Below are 16926 nucleotides of genomic sequence, written 5' to 3' on the forward strand. Positions count from 1 at the left end.
CTGTGAGATCCTCCATCTTTCAAACCCTGTCCACCCACCCATCATCCCTCGGCTTCTGCCCCCTCCAACCATCCCAGAATCCTGTGGGTTTTTTCTTCTTGGGTGTGTGTTGTCCCCAGAGCCTGGGCCTTTCTCTGGGCTCAGGGAATGTTCAGGGGATTAGCTGGGTGGCCTAACTTCCAGATCATGCTCCCAGGATGGGGCGCCCTTCTGCAAAGGAGGGCCTGTGGGATGCCTCAGCAGGGCTAGGCACCCAGAGGGGCAGTGCCCAATGGGCAGGCAGCCCAGCATGCTTACTCTTCCCCAAAGCAGTGTCCCAGGCAAGGGGAGGAAACCCCTCTGAGCCCTTCTGTGGGGTCTAGAGCCGTTCTGGTCTCCGCTTAACTCCCCTCCCTCTAGCCAGGACACACTGAGGTCTGGCTGTTTCTGGAGGAGGCAGTGTGGGCGTTCTCCCAGGCTGGATGGGTGGAGGGAAAAGGGATGTAGCAGCGTGGTGCACAGGAGTTCACATTCCTCTGCAGGTCAGCTGCCTTCTTAGTTGTCTGCTTCCTGTTTGTGGTGCTCTTGTTAAACATCACTGGTCAGATTCCTTCATCTACCCTCCTCCTTCCATCCCTCCCTGGCCCTCCTCCTGGTGCCTCCCTTTAACCTTTTTGAGAAGCCTTCATTGTGAAAGCATCTTTAGTAAGCCAGAGTCACCCCGTGCCAGGGTAGGAAAGAGGCTGTGGTGGGCTTTAGGCCGATGGGGAAGCTGAGTCCCATGCTTGGAGGTTCTTCAGCAAGGAGAACAGACGGGGCCAAGCCTGCACCCTGCAGAGCAAGCTAGGCTGGGCCAGATAGGCAGCATCCTCGGGGTGCCCTTGTAGCAGTCCCTGCCTGGGATTGCAGGTCAGATACCCCCAGGGCCAAGCAGGGGTTGCAGAGCCAGGTGACAGGCAGCGCTTTGACTCACTGTGTGGGGATGTGGACCCTGGGTCCCTTCTGTCTCACCCCATGCTTAAAAATAAACACTGTCTCAATGAAGCAGAGCCCACACTGGGGCAGCTAGCAATCAGAGGCTGGAGGAAGGACTGAGAAGCCTACGCTTCCAGAACTGCTTCCCGCAGAGTTCTTGGGCCCCCACAGTGGCTTTGCTGGTGAAAAGGTGGCCAGAAGAAGGTGCTGGGCACTGATGAGGCTTCTGCCTGTGTGGCTGTGTCACTACATCCCGAGAACCCTGAGATAGCGCCACAGGTCCCAACCGCCTCTGATCCCCACGTGGCAGGGGACAAGAGGCTCCTCATGGGGAAGAGCTGGAGAAGAGCTGAGTGACAGGTGGAGGGGACTAATTCCTGACACCTTCCAGCTCTGAGTTGCTTACCTTGGAAGAGGGAGAGACAGATATGCATGCTACTTTCTGCTCTGAAACCTTGAAGCATGTGTCAGCTCCAACAGCCAAGTGCACAGTGGGCACTGTTCTCCATCAGCCACTCCAGAGAAGCTCCCTCAGCACTGCTCCAGCACAGGGGGCACGGAGCCCAAGCCTGGCACAGAAAGCCATGGGCCCTGCATCTTTCTGCTCACATTCTCTCCAGCAAGCCAAGGCACAGAGCTTCAAGCTCTTGCTGGATTGAGGCCAGGGCCACAGTGCCTGCCCAGGACCACTGCAGTGCCCATCCTGCTTATGGATGCTGACCTCATGCCAAGAGCCCAGTGCTTCCTTGTGAGTCAGGAGCTTGGTCTTATGAGATCACTAGTGGTTGTGGATCCCGCTGGTTTTCACTTCACGTAATCAGCTTTTGGGGATCTTTAATAAGCTTTTAAATTATCAGTCACAACTTCATGGACTCTAGGCAGATGAGACACAAATGAAAGAAAATTATAGAATCATATCCATAGGTGGGACCCATAGGCACCTTGGTTTACTCCTTGGTGGGTTCTGAGGAGTCTAGAAAGCCTCTGAAGGTTACTGCCATCCACCCCTGCATTGTCCTCACGGCCCTCAGCACCAGGTCATCCCTTACAGGGCAGGAGCCGGGGCTCAGGGTGCATGGCACAGCCTGCCTGGTAAGTGTCAGAGATAGGATTCGAACCCAGAGCATTTATTCTTGACCACTTTACCAGATGCCCTCTGTGCAAAAACTAGACAGGCAGCATTGCCCCCAAGTCCTGGCCACCACTGCAGCCAGCACTGCTGCCACCATCACCACTTTGCCCACCTCTCCATGGCCACATGTGACACTGTCCTTTTCTGCAGGAGGAGGGTTGGAGACTCCTTGTTCACAGTGGCACAGTCAGTGGTATCCATGTCCTAATCTTCCCCTCGTCCTTAGGGAGGCTGCTGTGGACGCAGAGCCCCTCTCTTGGGGCTGCTCCCACCCTGCCAGCTGGCTTTTCCCTGTGAGCTTCCCGCTCTTCCCCAGGACTCAGGTTCCAGCAAGCTCCTGTACCATGTGTGGAGATAGCAGGCATGCTCTGTCACCTGTGTCTCAGGACAACTGGCATTCTTTGCCCCTCCACTGGGACTTTGGTACTGCTGATAGAGGCCCTGCCCTGTCATAGTTCCTGCTGGATACTGGGGTAGAATTGGAGGTGATGTGGAGCCTGTGTTGGCCACCCACAGGCAGCATTCTCTGTGCCTCTTTCCAGCTTGGGAGGGCAGGGAACCAGGCCAGGGATACAGGCTCTTGATTGTCCAGATCAGAGTCAGGAGGACTGTGGTACTTGGAACTGCCTGCTGGTCCCCTCCTTACCCATTAGACCTGGCATCACTGGCCATTTTCCTCTTGCCAGCCTTCCTGTATCACATACCTATTCTTCCATGTATAAGCCTTTGTCCTGATGTCAGGCACAATTGCAGCTTTTGGGTGCCCAGATCCGTGGGTTCACTGTGAATTGTGTGTCCACAAGGCTATGTGCACCCAGCCCTCAGAGCCCCTGCTATCTTGTGGCTCAGCCTGGGGTCCCATAGCAGGCACCTGTCTGCTCATGGTCTTCTGTGTGTGCTTGTGTCCTTGTCTGTTCTAACAAGGACACCAGTCACCTACAGGATTAGGACCCACCCTAATAGCCTTATGTTAACTTCCCCTCTTTCAATATAACAGCTGCATTTTGAGGTCCTGGTCCTCTGCCTGTGAAGGTGGGGATACATTCAGTTTGTCACAGTGAGAAGGGTAACATTATGCAGATGGTCTCCTGCGTATTTGTGAGCCACATTCATGAACCACCTATGTGCTATGTGCCATGGTACAATGAGGTGTATTGCAGAGCTCCTGGATAAGACTGACATCAAAGTGGCTTGGGAAGGGGATGCACTGTTCTGGGCTCTGAGGACATGTGGAGCCTCTGTGTTCCTAGAACATGTCTGGGTCAGCGCACACATAGCATAAAGGACATAGCAGTGCTGGGTGGGCCATTCCTGCTGCTCCTGTGTGTCACCTCAGCAGCCACTCATCTGCTGTCCCCTATTCCCACCCTGCACCCCCAGTGTGAGTTCTTGTGCCTGTGAGTTAGAGCCTCATCTCAGACTGTGACAGGATTCTACCTGTCTTTAGGCTAAGGACCACAAACTTAAGTTCCCACCCCACATTACAAGGAAGGAGCCTGGGCTTAAAGACCAGTCATGAGAGGGACATCTCAGCTGCAGCTGGGCCTGTTGGCAGCCTTGCCTTGTCCTGGCTTTATCCGGCAGGTGGAAAAACCAGCTGTACGAGCCAGCTTCCCCACAGGCATCTGTGCATGGGGCTGGGGTTCTGCATTTGCCTGCTCAATGGTTCCTGCCACCATCAGCCAGGAGATCTGGGCCACCTGGACTGCATGGAGATGTTGCATGCCTGGGCCTGGGTCACAGCCTTTGTCTGAGATCAGCAACAGTGTTTTCTGTCTCCAGCCACAGCAGGCACAGTGTTAGCTGGCTGGCTACATTTGGTATAGATGGGCAGCCGCCACATACAAGGAATGGCATATTCTGTATTTTGTTTGAAGGAAGAGGAGTTTAAACAACTGCCTGTGTTAAAATTCCTCCCTGGCCGTGGCCACTGCACTGTGTGTCAGGCCACCTTCCCTACACATTCACCTTCCTGGGCCCATTCTGAAGAGCATCTCTGCACTCCTAGCTGGTATAGTGGATGACAAGCCAATCTCATGTGCCTGGTGCCTGGAAGTGTTTGAAGAGAGACTAAAAACACGAATTACTTTTACACAATAGTTTCTCAGATGTGGGCCATCAGGTATGGCTCCTGTGCTGGTGCCAGAATACACTGCAACACACTGTCCCTTTCGCCTGCTGCAGCCTGTTGGAGAATCCTTCCTCCCAGTTCCCTGAAGGGACACCTGGGTGACAGTCTAGAGACCTGGAGTGCCCAGATAGAAGGGGACCTGACACCATTTGGCTGTGAGATGCCTAGAAACCTAGTGAAGAAAAAAAGTGAAAGTTCATCTTTGTGCCAAAGGACGAGGACGCTGACAGCTCTGAGATTGTGGATGTCATTGTGCTTCCATGAATGGGGCCGCAACAGCAGGCTGCTGGACCATGTGCTCCCCTGGGGTTCAGGTGAAGCTGCTTTCCTTCCCACATAAAACATGCTGTCCTGACCTGCCAGCCTTCTGGTGGCAGCTGCAATCTGGAGCAACTCTGCCACCTGTCCTTGAGCTTCTACTGGAGCCCTCAGCCAGCTGCCTGGAGCATGGCTCCTGCCAGCACCATATTGGCTTTTGCTGAAAGACATTGGCAGGGTTGGTGCTCATGCACACTTGGCACCTTTTGCTCCAGGCCACATCACCAAGCAAGAATCAGCAGGCAGGAGCTGCAGTCCCTGCCAGAACGTGAGCCTTCCTGAGCTAGTGTCCTCATCAGATATATTCTGTTGAGGGTCACCCTCCCTGTGCTGTGAATGACTCTGAGGAGGAGGGAAATCAAAGTGCAGCCCTCAGACCGCTTCCCCACAGAGCCAGACAGCTTGTATCAGGCTGTCATGGTCACTTTCCCAGTGTGCACAATAAGCCCTTTGAATTCCTGCTGTCTTGTCAGTGCCATGCCTGTGATCTTCATCCTGTGTCCCTAGGAATAGGGCATCCTCCTGTAGGGTTGAAATACATTTGTCATTTGAGATATTTAACATTTTTGCTGTGTGACTTAAGATATCCCAGTAACTTCTCAGATGTTTCTGGATGCAGGCTCAGGGAAGGGCACCACTATGGGTTGTGAGGTCTGCTTTGATTCCTGACACCAACATTTGGTTTGGTCTGGTCTGGTCTGGTCTGGTTTGGTTTGGCAGTGCAGGAGGTGAAACCCAAGTCTCTGGCATGCTAGCCAAGGCCCCTACCCAAGACACACTGCTAGCCCCAACATGGCTGTTTTGAAAAGGAGCTAGGCTGCACTCCTCGGGTCTGCCCACCTGATGCTTTGTCACAACTGGGCTTCTCTGGGAGATCACCCAAGGAGATCCAGTGTCCTTCTTAGCATAGCCTGCAGGGATATACACAGTGGTGCTCAGTTTGGCTGTTGAAGGAGTTTTGCTGAGCATAAAGATGGCCTGTGTACAACTGTATGGTGGGAGCTCAGTGGCTACATCCCATGTAGGATATTTTTGTGGTCCCTTTGGAAGTCAGGAACTGTTGGCAATGAGGTGGACTGGCCCCCTGGGGCCTGATCCTGGAACACCCTACCTCCCTATTCCCCAAGGGACTAAGCTGGGATGGGGAAGTGGGGATTGACTACTTCCCCTAGGCCTCTCCCTTCTCTCTTCCCCAGTGTGACTGACAACAGATCCAAGCACAGATGGTAGAGAGGACTTAGAAGGTAGCAAGCACCCTGGACACCCAATGGGGAAGGGGACATGGGGACCGAGAGGACTTAGAAGGTAGCAAGCACCCTGGACACCCAATGGGGAAGGGGACATGGGGACTGAGAGGACAACACGACTGCTTCCTAGGTGTGGGTGCTCACCGAGGTAGCCAAGCTTGGGCTCTCTTGAGGGTGAGGCAGTTTCTCCAGGTAGCAAAAGAGAGGACAAGCCTTCAGGACAGAGGGAGCAGAACATGTTAGGGCCCAGAGGTTGGGCAGGGAAATGATAATAGAAACTAATGTGTCCTGTATCATGATGACTGGGACCTCTCCTCAGTACTTTGTGTGTAGGAGCGCATTAACTTGGCATATTCAAGGGCTGGTGTGGGAGCAGGGTTTACAGCCACAGCACCTCCCACTTGGGTCTCCTGAGGTATCACACAGGGCAAAGGCCAGAAGCCTCTGGCAGTTCACTTCAGTTCCAGTAGGGTCCTGGCAGGACTGGGAGGGGAGGAGACGATCTCTGGTACTGGCATCTGACCTATGCTTCTACAGAGTCCCTCCCCAGGCATATGATGCTTCTGTGTCTTGGCTCTTGGCACCATAGGCCACCTGTGAGTGCCTCTGGCCTCTTCTCGAAAGTTCCCAGTAACACCCCACCCCTAGATGTGACAACGGAAGCCCTCTCTTGATGTGACCACATGTCCCCTGGAGTGCAAATTCTTCCTGTCAAGAACCCTAGGTCCAAGGGGTTAATGGAGGCCCCTGAAGGTTGGCGTGTATAGAGTGACATCAGAAAGCTTCCTACAGCTGGTGGTGAGGACAAGACTGAGGGTCTTGAGGCTGGGATGTGGGATGTGGGATGTGTGGAGAGGGGACAGAGATGTAGAAGAGCAGCTCAGTGCCTGTTGGGGTACAGAGTAAAGTAGGGGCATCCTGAATAGACCACACCTCAGACCATCTGGGGAGGCTCTGGCCAGTGGGAAGGGCCCAGAAACACAGAGAGGATGGGCCCCCATCCAAGGAGTCCTGACCCATGTACAACCTTCCCCTCAACACAGGCTGTACAGGGCCCAGCTTCCTGGCAAGATGCCTCACCCCATCTCCCACCTTTAGGTGGAAATCAGAAAGACCCAGTGTTTCGTGCATCTCCTAACCCACTTCTCACTCATAGAAACCACGTGGCTGCATTAGAGAGAGAGTGTGAAATGCTGGAAACAGTCACCCAGTCTCCTCACCCCAACCTCCCAGGGACTTTAGTTCCATTTCCACAGGCTACAGGTGTGGCAGGAGAGCTCCAGCCAGGAGTTAACCCTCCAAGTGCCCTCTTTCTTGGCTGGCTGCCCATGGGCAGCATCCGGGGTGCAGATCTGCTCAGGCCACGACCAGTGCCGTCATTCATCTTCATAGCTCAGTGACAGAGACTACCCTGCGTTCCACACATTACCTGCTTTCTTCCTCGGGACTCTGACTGCTCTCTGGACATCCCTCACTTCCATGAGGGAAGTGCATCACCTGCAAAGGGACCGCAGTTACCTCCTGACTGCCTCTGCTTAGGCACCTACAGATTTTTCTCTTGCTACTGTGGCAGAGCCCAGAGTCACCCTGGAGCTTTCCACTGACTTTGAATGTGAGGGTGTGTCCCATTGGTGCACACTGTCACTCTCACGCACACCCCTTCAGTGTGCACCAGTGTGGGCATTGGGGAGAGTTGGGGGACTTTCAAGGTGGGTGCCAGTCAGTTCTTGGAATGACTATGGGATCATGCAAAGGGAAGCAACAAAAGTGTGACCATGGTCTCTGAGTTTCTTCAATGTTTGTTTCTTCAATTCCATGCTCAGAATTAGAATTTTTTACAAAAATATGGTACAAATGTGTACATAGTTATCAGCACGTGCCATGTATTTTAAACCATTTCCCATAGAATGATGTCATTTAATATTGACCACATTAACTATTAACCATAGTTAGAATGATGAATTTCCCACTTTATAAGGAGGAAGTGACAGTACAGCAAAGCCGAGGAACAGCCCAGAGCTGTGATTTGAATCCAGGTCCCCCTGGTCCCCAGGCTGAGTCTGTTAGAGAAATGCTCAGGGCCTCAGTTTCCCTGTGTATAGAAAGGGAGCAGCCCTGCTGGCTAAAGGAAGAAGTGTTTGCAAAGCCTCCACATCCCTCTCACCTTTGGTAGGCCTGACGTTGTCCTGTCCCCTGCCCAGGCTGTCATCCCGGGCCATCAGGGATATTGGGGCTCAGGAGTTAGGGATCTGTCTGGTCAGCACATACTTCCAAGGTGGCATCCATGGCACCAGCAAGTCCCAGGCACATGCTCATGGCTGCAGCGTAGTAAGCAGACCCCCCTGGATCTCCACTGTGCCTCTTGCTATAGTGTCACCCCCTGAGGCCAAATAGGACTGAAAAATGGGCCAATTACTTGTCAAGTGTCAGAACATGCCTTAGTTGACCCATGTGCTGTAACCCACCAGGTTTATATCCCAGTATCCCAAGATCCCAGTACTGGGCCTCCTCTAGGAACCTCCCAGGAGAGCCATGGATGTTCCTTCCACACACATGCTAGGCCCATACTCATCTCCACACCAGCCCTATGGCTGGGCACTCAGGACCATGGGATAATCTGGGCTGGGTACTTCTGCTCTGGAACTCTGTTCCCCAAGGGATCCCAGGGGCTGCCCCAAGCACTGGGTAGAAGTGGCAGGAAAGCCATGTGTGAGCCAGCTTTCCATCACTTGTAAAACACCTGGGATAACCAGTTTATAAGGAGGAGAGGTTTATTTTGACTCAGCCTTTCAGCCTATGGTACTTGGCCCTGTTGCCTCCTGGCCTGTGGCATCATGGCACATTATGGTGGCTGTACTCAGTAGTGGAGGCCTGGTCACTTCTGGGTAGCCATGCTGTCAGTGACCTCACTTCCTCCTCCCCTAAGTCCCTGTTAGTTCCCTGAACCAAGGACCATGCCTGGAACAGATGGTAGGTGGGGAAGGACATACTCCACATCCACCTACAGTATCGTACCTGTGCCATGCCATCCTCATACTTCCTTTCTTCTGCCAGCCTGGGGCAGAGACATTCTCCCTCCACAGTCTCTAGGCCAAGTCCTCTTGCAGCAACTGCAGGCCAATAGCTGTGGCTCCTGTATGCACAGTTTGAGGGACCTTGTTCCGTCAGCTCTTGTAGCGCATCCTACTCCCAGTGACTCTTCTTGGTGGTGCACGTGTGTCATGAACTCTCAGCAGCCCTGCCACAATGCACAAAGGTGACTCCTGGCCAGGCAGTGAAGAGCCAAGTGTTTGCCAGTGGCAAACCTGGGCTTAGTAGCCTCAGACAGGCATAAGTTCTTACCACAGCCTGGGAGGTATGGGCTGCTGTGCTGTACCCAGGACCTTGGGGAACCCTCACCGAGAGGGCTGATCGCCCTGTCCCTAGGAAAGAAGGCTTCTGACCCCAGAGTGTCGCTGGCCTCTTCCTGTCCCTGCATGGCATGACCTCCCACAGAAGGGTCAGGCCCAGCCCCCTGCAAACCAGATGTATTAGGTAGCTTGAAAAAATCGTAAATTATTTTTGTTTTGTAACCTTCAAATAAGAGTAATGGTCTTTCAAGGAGCTGTTCCTGTGGAGGAGATTGAAAAGAAGGCTCCCATAGTCCCATCATTGGTATTTCAATGTAGGTCTCTTGTCTTTTTCCTGCAAAGGCTGCTCTTTGTGATTGACAACACAGGCTGGTATAAAATTGTGTGTGCAGCTCTCTCCAATTAGCACTACTATTCAATGTGTTTATTCTTTTACTGCTTTATTCTGTTGTCTTTTGGGGAGATTGAGCCACATTGTGGTAGCTTTAGCCCAAATCCTAGCACTGTCACTGGCCAGGACTGAAACATGGAGTGAGAATGGACCTCTCCAAGCTTCAGTCTCATCTCTATAATTGGTCCCAGGCAGAGGCCCCAGGTCTGACTGTGCAGGAAAATACAAATGCACTAGTAGTGTTCAGTACAGTTCCCAGCAAATTCAGATGCCTCTACCGTCTCCCTGTAAATAGCATCTTTAAGGACATCTTGGTCTGTATTTTAATATGTAGGGTATTTTCTTAAAATGGATTCTCAGAGGTTGAAGTCCTATAAGTTTTACAAAGAAAATACAGCAGCTGTTTTAGAAGGTTCTGAGAGCCCTAGTGAACTATCCCCTCATATGCTTTGTCTCCTGGGTAGAGGGTCTGTCCTTCCACTGTCTCCTGTCTTGGGCTCCTTGTGCCTTTTGCCCTCCTAATTCCACAATGGCATCTTGACTTTTCCTTTGCATTTCTGTGGTAACTGGTGAAGTTAGCCATGGCACCCTGTCCACTTTGCTTTAGAGAGGCTCGGAGAGGGTCGGCCTCTCTGAGCCTGTCTGTTAGGATGCTCCACGCGGGGCAGGGGTCCTTGAGCTGGACAGCCTCCTCTTTCTCGTCTGCAAATCTCTGTGGTGTAAGCTAGTATTGTAGTCAGGGTTTGCAAGGAGAACAAGACAATGTGGGACACATAATTTATAGTTTTATTTTTATAATGGTCACTCAAAGAGTCAAATACAAAAGACAGAATGCAGGAAATTTGTCCTCACATTAAGACCCAAAGAATCCAGCTGAGGGCCTGGATACCATGGCAACATCCTGCGTGAGTCCAGCTGAAGACCTAGAGCCCATGACAGTGCCCTCTGGGAGTCAAACTGGAGGCCTAGAGCCCATGACAATATCTCATGCAAGTCTGTTTCATGGATCTGTGCTGGGAATGCCCAAAGGTCTGTGGTAGAAGCTGAAATGTCTATACCAGTGAGATGAAGGCTCCGTGCCAGCAGACTGAGGGTACTGCACTGGAGCTAAGAAGTGACACTCAAAACAAAGACCAATGCTCCCCTGAAAAGTACCATAGCCATCCTTAGTGACAGTGAGGTCCCACGCTCCTCCAATGATGAGACAGCCAAGTTCGTATCAGGAAGCCCGTGTGACAAGGAAATTGAACAATACACCATCTTCCTCTCCAGAGGCAGGAAGTAGTAGAGACCAGAGCTCCCTCAAAGTGAACTGTAGCCATTCTCAGCAACAAGGCCCTGAGTTCCTCTGATGTTGAGAACAGCCTAGATCATGTCAGGAAAGAAGCTCAACAAGCTCCTACCGGAGAACCAATGACAACAGGAGAATCAACACCACCATTTCTTCCTCTCTAGTTCTTTTGATCTTGGCAGCAATCCTCAACTGTGCCATCCATGCTTGGCACTACACTGATTCAGTTCAGCTGGTATTAACAAGTTTCCTACCAGTTACTAATTCACCACAGCTGATTCACCACAGTTACTAATTCACCACAGCTGATTCACCACAGTTACTAATTCACCCAGAGCCCTACACAAGTTCAAGGCACTGCTGCCGAGCTGCTCCTTCATCCTCCATGGCATCTCTGGTCCTGGGGCCCCTGACTATGTTCTGAACCCAGAGCCAAGAGCCCAGCCCCAGGGCTGTCTGTGACCTGCAGTAAGGAGCACACCCTGAGGGGGTGGAGGTGCCTCTCAGATCTTTAGAGGAGGAGCTGTCCCTGAGGGCAGGGACCCTGTAGAACCTGGGCCCCAGCTCAGACCTAGGGTCTAGGGAGCTACTGTGAGTGTTTGGCAGAGGAGGGCAGGGTTTGGGGTATCTTCAGACAGTGGCAGTGCTGGCTAGAGGTGGTATGGCCTGGGCTACTACCCACAGAGGAAGCTGTGTAGGCCAAAGGGTCCAAGTATCCTCTGTACCTGCCCTACTGGGCTGCTGGCCTGGTCTCGACAGCCTGTCCATTCTGGCCTCCTTGGGAGGACCAACACTGGCTTTGTGAGGCATGACATGGGTGCACCCCAAGCTCAGGCAGGCAGGTGGGCATTCCACTGCACTGTCCCTGCGGCCTCCACTGCTTTCATAGGAAACCTGGCCAACAGTCTGCTCAGGAGAAAAGAGCTGGAGAAGGGTGAGGGGTGAAAGTTGAGGTTTCAGAAAATCCCTATAAAAATGAAAACAAACCATCCGTCTTTCTCCCCGGCGTCTTACCCTGCCAGTGCCCTTTGTGGATCATGCCCCAGGTCTATGGGGACAGCAGCTCTGAAACCTAATCCAGCAGCCGGCCAGGACTGCCACCCCCACCGGGTGTGCACCGTCCGAGCTGCGGAGGAGTGGCTGGAACCAAGAGCAGAGAGCACTTTGGGGTCTCTTCCCCACGCGCGCAGCCAGCCTCCTCCCCCTTGGCCATTGAAGCATTTCAAAGCAATTGTAAAAACTATATGAACCCCATCGAAGAACTGCTACAACAATGTTTATACCCAGCATTTGAAACAAAGACAGTGACATTATAAATAATTGTAGATGATGAAGATAGGCAAGGAAAAATAACATAATTAAAAGAATTTTACAAGATGGACCGTTCACAAAGATGGATGGAGTAACACAATACGTTAAAAATATCTGCAATTAACATAAACACAGCGCTGTGGACAGGAACCATCTGCCGGCCAGCTCACCCTGGGCTGGGTCCCCTGTCAACTCTGCAGGGCGGGCCCAGGGCCAGGGGCTTCCCTGGGTGGCCATCGTGACTCTGGGCCCCTGGAAGAGGCTGAAGAGGGGCCTCCGCCCCAGCTGCGGCAGAGGCCTGCTCTAAGACCTGTTCAGAAGACAGCAGGGAGTGGAAGAAGCAAGGGAGTATCATGGTGCTTCCTGTGGGACCTCACGACCCCAGGTACACTGACCCAACTGCTGTCCCCAAGTGCCTCTCTATCTTGGCGCTTTGACATAGAGGTGGTTTCCCAGGCCCCATGACCTCTCTGCGTGTTGGTGGATGTGTTCCTCACTCTGTCCCACTGTAGGGTAGCTGCTTGATAAGTACTCGGTCACTCTGTGCCCCAGGCCAACTAGCTGGTAGCTTCTGGAACAGGCATGTGCTGTGCAAGCAGGTGGGAATACAAGTGAAGGAGAACAGGGCCTGATGCAGATGCACAACTGTGAGGGCTGGGTGCCTGCTCCATGACACCTGTCTGAGGCTGACACAAGAAATAGAGGCCAATGCATATATCTGTGTGATTGTTTAAAATATTTGTTGTTTTTTTTAGGCAGCACTGGGTATTGAATCCAGGGCCTTGGCCCTATGCTCCATCCTCAGCTCCTTTTTTTATTTTATATTTTGAGACAAGTTCTTGCCAAGTCACTAAGTTGCCCAGACTGGGCTTAAACTTTTGACCCTCCTGCCTCAGTTTCCCAGAGTCCTGAGATTACAGATATATACCACCATGCCCAGATTAAAATTTATTTTTAACTGAACAAATCAGTGCCACACAGAGGAGCACAGACAACATATAACCAGCAAGATCAGCCAAATAGGAACTCAGCTTAGGCTTCATGCTGCTCTCATAGCCTCCCTCACCTTCTCCATCAATGAAATACAGAAGCAGCCAGGCCCGCTCAGCATTGTCCCTGGAGGTAACTCACTGTCCTCTTCCTGTGGCTTCATCCCATTATATTTTTTCTTCCTCATCCATGTGCAGAACATCCCTTACCCAAAATGCTTGGGACCAGGCATGTTTAGTTTTAGAGGTTCTTAAATTTTGGAATATTTGCATAGATTTTACCAGCTGGGCACCCTTATGCGAAAACCCCAAAGCTGAAATGTCCCCAAGTCCTCTGTATTTTAGGTTTTTAGAGCACTTTCGGATTTTGGACTTTTGGATTAGAAATTCTCAACTCTTGTGTGCTTTTTGTGTCTGTGAAATTTTCACATGCATGGCTGTACAATGAACTGGGTGTTGTCAGAGAATGCTTGCTGTTTTCTTTGTGAAACTTGCCATCCTGGTTATCACATTTGCTAAATGGACCAGCTCATATACCTGGTACCTATCCAAGGACACTCAGGTCATTGCTACCTGTTACTGTGCAGAGAGGCAGGCATGAATCCTCCTGGCTAGGTCCCAAAAGCAGAGCTGTGTGCTCCTGGGATGGGATATGTGTACCTGGGATGAGTGCACTTGGGATGTGTGCACCTGTGGGATGGAGGCTGTGGGTGGTGGTGCCATCCATCCTGATCTCCCAACCCAGGTGACATTTGCATTATCTGATCTACTATGCCTTGCCAGTTTGATGCGTGATCTGGTTTCTCCCCACATGCAGTCCTTGGCCTGATTTTTCAGAGGTCTGTACTAAGTCCCAAGTCCCAGGCCTCTATAGGAATTCTTCTGGCCTTCTCTGGGTAGAGGGAATGGGGCTCCTGTGCACCTCACTGGGGGAGAAAGGAGGCTTGCAGGTTTGCTTGGAACCCAGGTCCCTGTTGGCTTTCTCTGGTTTTTTGCTGAAGGTGGAGCCAGGTGGCCTGAGGTGCTAAGTCCCTGTTTGCTGAGAGCCCCAAGGTGGTCACTTCATGGCCTTGAGGTCTGTCCCAGTATTTTTAGGAAGGGGACATGGAATGAGCGAAAGATCTGGACACCTGCTGAATATCTCATTTGTGGTTGGCACCTTCCTCCTGAGTGGTCACCTTTATTGTGAGGGGAAAGAAACAGTGATGACTACTTGAAGGGAATGATCTAGCTAGGGAGTTGGAAACTGGGCGTTCCCCAAGCAGTAGGATGAGTTTTCCTGAGGTGAGAGTGAGCGTGGTTCAAGGCCAGACTAAACCACACAAGGCCCCAAAACTCACATCCTCCAAGGAACCTTCCATGTCCGCAGGCTCTGGGGTTCACCATGTGCCAGTCAGAGTCTCCCCACAGATGAGCTCCAGGGAAAAGAAGCAGAGCTGAAGAAAAGCAATGTCCAACCAGGCCTGGCTATGATTCAGGACACACATGGGGACAAGGAGTGCATTCTGGGCCAAGATGAAAGAGAAGGATGCCTGTGCCTAGGGTCAAGGGTTGGAGGAGGAGGGCAGAACATTGGGGAGAATTTGGGCCAGAGGGAGTGGGAAGACTGTAATGGATGAGCTGTAGGGTACAGCGGCCAAGGCAGTGACAGGGAAGCAGTGAGCAAGGCAGTAGAGTGCCATGGGAGAAGTGGGATGCAGTGAGACAAGAAATGGGGTACAGTGAGAGAGGAAGTGGGATGCGGTGAAGAGGAAATGGGGCACAGTGAGGGAGGAAGTGGGATGCAGTGCAGATTAAATGGGGCACAGTGGGACAGGAAGTGGGATGCAGTGGAGAGGAAGTAGAGAGAGCCCTGAACCTGGGGGTAGCTCTGCTGGGAAATGAGGTGCTGGCCGCCATGTGACTTGGCCTTGTGCTGCCTGGAGTCGGAGCCAGGGCCAGAGCCAGATGTGGACTAAGGAAGGGAGTGTGTGAAGCAGAGGTACAGGGGTACAAAATCATTTCTGCAGTCTCCCCAGGAGCAGCCAGGAGACAGAGGGCCAGTTCCACCCAGGGCCCTTGTGTGTCTGCAGTGTGTCCACCTGTGTGTACACGCCTTTGTGCACTTGTGTGCACTGGGGCTATGACGGGAGGGAGGTGAGTGAGAGGCCAGCTTCCTGACAGGGCAGTTGTAAAACATTCATAAAACTTTTATTGGACTTGCCACCCTTCCAGATAAATATTTTTCGATTTTATGAGCTTGTTTTAGGGCCCTAAGCTTAATCCTGGCTTTGTAGCTGCCTTTAAAAAAATTAAATATTGTTTTGGCTGAAGGAGCCCCCGCCCCAGCCGCCCAAGGCAGCCTGCACTCTGAGCTCGTAAATTCCTGCCACTCTCAACTCTTGCCCTCTCCCTACGCGGTCGCAGTTAGTGCCAGACAAGCCTGAAAAAAGGGAGCAGAGAGGACACAGCTTCTCCACTTCTGCCACCACGTTCCTCACTGCCCCATCCTTGTCCTTGTTCTGGAAGGAACTATGATCCAGTGTAGTATCTGAGAAAGACTTCAGTCATGGGGCTGCCTTGGGGCAGTCTACTGTGTCCCCGAAGAGAGCCCATGCCTTTGCTGGCCCCAGAGGTCCCAGAACGGCCTGTCCCATGCTCCTTCTGGACCCTTATCCTTGAGCCTCATTTGCCACACAGCCTCTGGGCCTACCTCTGCCACCTGTTGCTCTCCTTCCTAGCCCTCATGGCCATCAGATGCTTCCGCTGTGGCCACTTACTGGTTCTGAGTCTGTCACCTTGCAGACATGATGTTCCCACCACTGCACCCACTCAGGACCAGGGCCAGGGCCCTCACACCCATGCAGCATCTGACCTGCAGACCACATGGGCAGTAGTGGCTTTGGCACAGTGGCAAAGAGCTGACCTAGTCCAGACTCCAAGTCATACAGACATTGTTGGAAGTGCTTCTGTGATAGCAGCAAACTTTGGTCTTCCAAACCCACCCTGTAAAGTAGGGGCTCCTGCTGTCCCCATTTTCAGATGGGGAGACCAAGCCACACCATGTCTGGGGTGAAGCCACATGGCTGATCCAAGCCAAGTGTGTTCAGGTCCCATGGCCTGATGTAGCACCCAAGCCCATGGTGGTTACAGCTGACTCCCTGGAGACAAGAACAAGAGCCACTCCCCCTTTGAGCTGGGCTACTGAGCAGGAACCAAACTGACACTTGGCCTGGGGCAAGCCCATGCCTGGCAGGCAGCCAGCACCTCAAGGGTGCCCACCCCATTGTGACCTGGTGCTGGCCCTGGGCCAGAGACACTGGCTCTGGTGCCTTCAGGAAAGATGGGTAACACTCCTAGGACTCATGCTTTGGATGTCACGAGAGTCTTTAGTAGCCTTTAGCATAGTGTGTGCCATGGAAGGGCACCTGAGGCAGGGGACTGTGGGCACTGGGCCTCTGGACATTCAGACCAACTGGAGATTCAGAAGGGTCTGTCAGATGTCTAGTGTTTAAGGTCAGTAGTAATTTACCAGTGTCAGAAGTGCCCTAGGGCCAGACCCCATCCTTTGGTGAACGGTGGCCCTTGGGCAGGCAGCCAGGGAATAGAGAAAGGCAGCCTCCTGACCCGCTATAGGAGGAGGCCTTGCCAAGAGGTGGCACTAAGCTTCGTCTCAGAGGGAGGTGAGGACATGGCCTGGAAGTCTCTCGTCATAAACAGGCCATGGGGTGCACTGAGAGGTGGGTGGAAAGATAATTTGGGGGTCCCAGGAGGACAAATGCCTCAGAGTGGGAAGTGCAGAGAGAGGCTGGGGTTAGGATGCTGCTCCTGGA

General features: G+C 52.5%; 1 protein-coding gene across 7 annotated transcripts in view; it reads left to right on the forward strand.

Annotated features, from left to right (window-relative positions):
- The window catches only part of Eefsec (eukaryotic elongation factor, selenocysteine-tRNA specific), a 207721-nt gene that overhangs the window by 179041 nt on the left and 11754 nt on the right, over positions 1-16926 (forward strand). The window lies entirely within an intron of this gene.

Source organism: Cavia porcellus, unplaced genomic scaffold, assembly GCF_034190915.1.
Source record: "Cavia porcellus strain 051 isolate PalLab524CR breed Dunkin Hartley unplaced genomic scaffold, mCavPor4.1 scaffold_27, whole genome shotgun sequence".
Taxonomy (NCBI): Eukaryota; Metazoa; Chordata; class Mammalia; order Rodentia; family Caviidae; genus Cavia; species Cavia porcellus.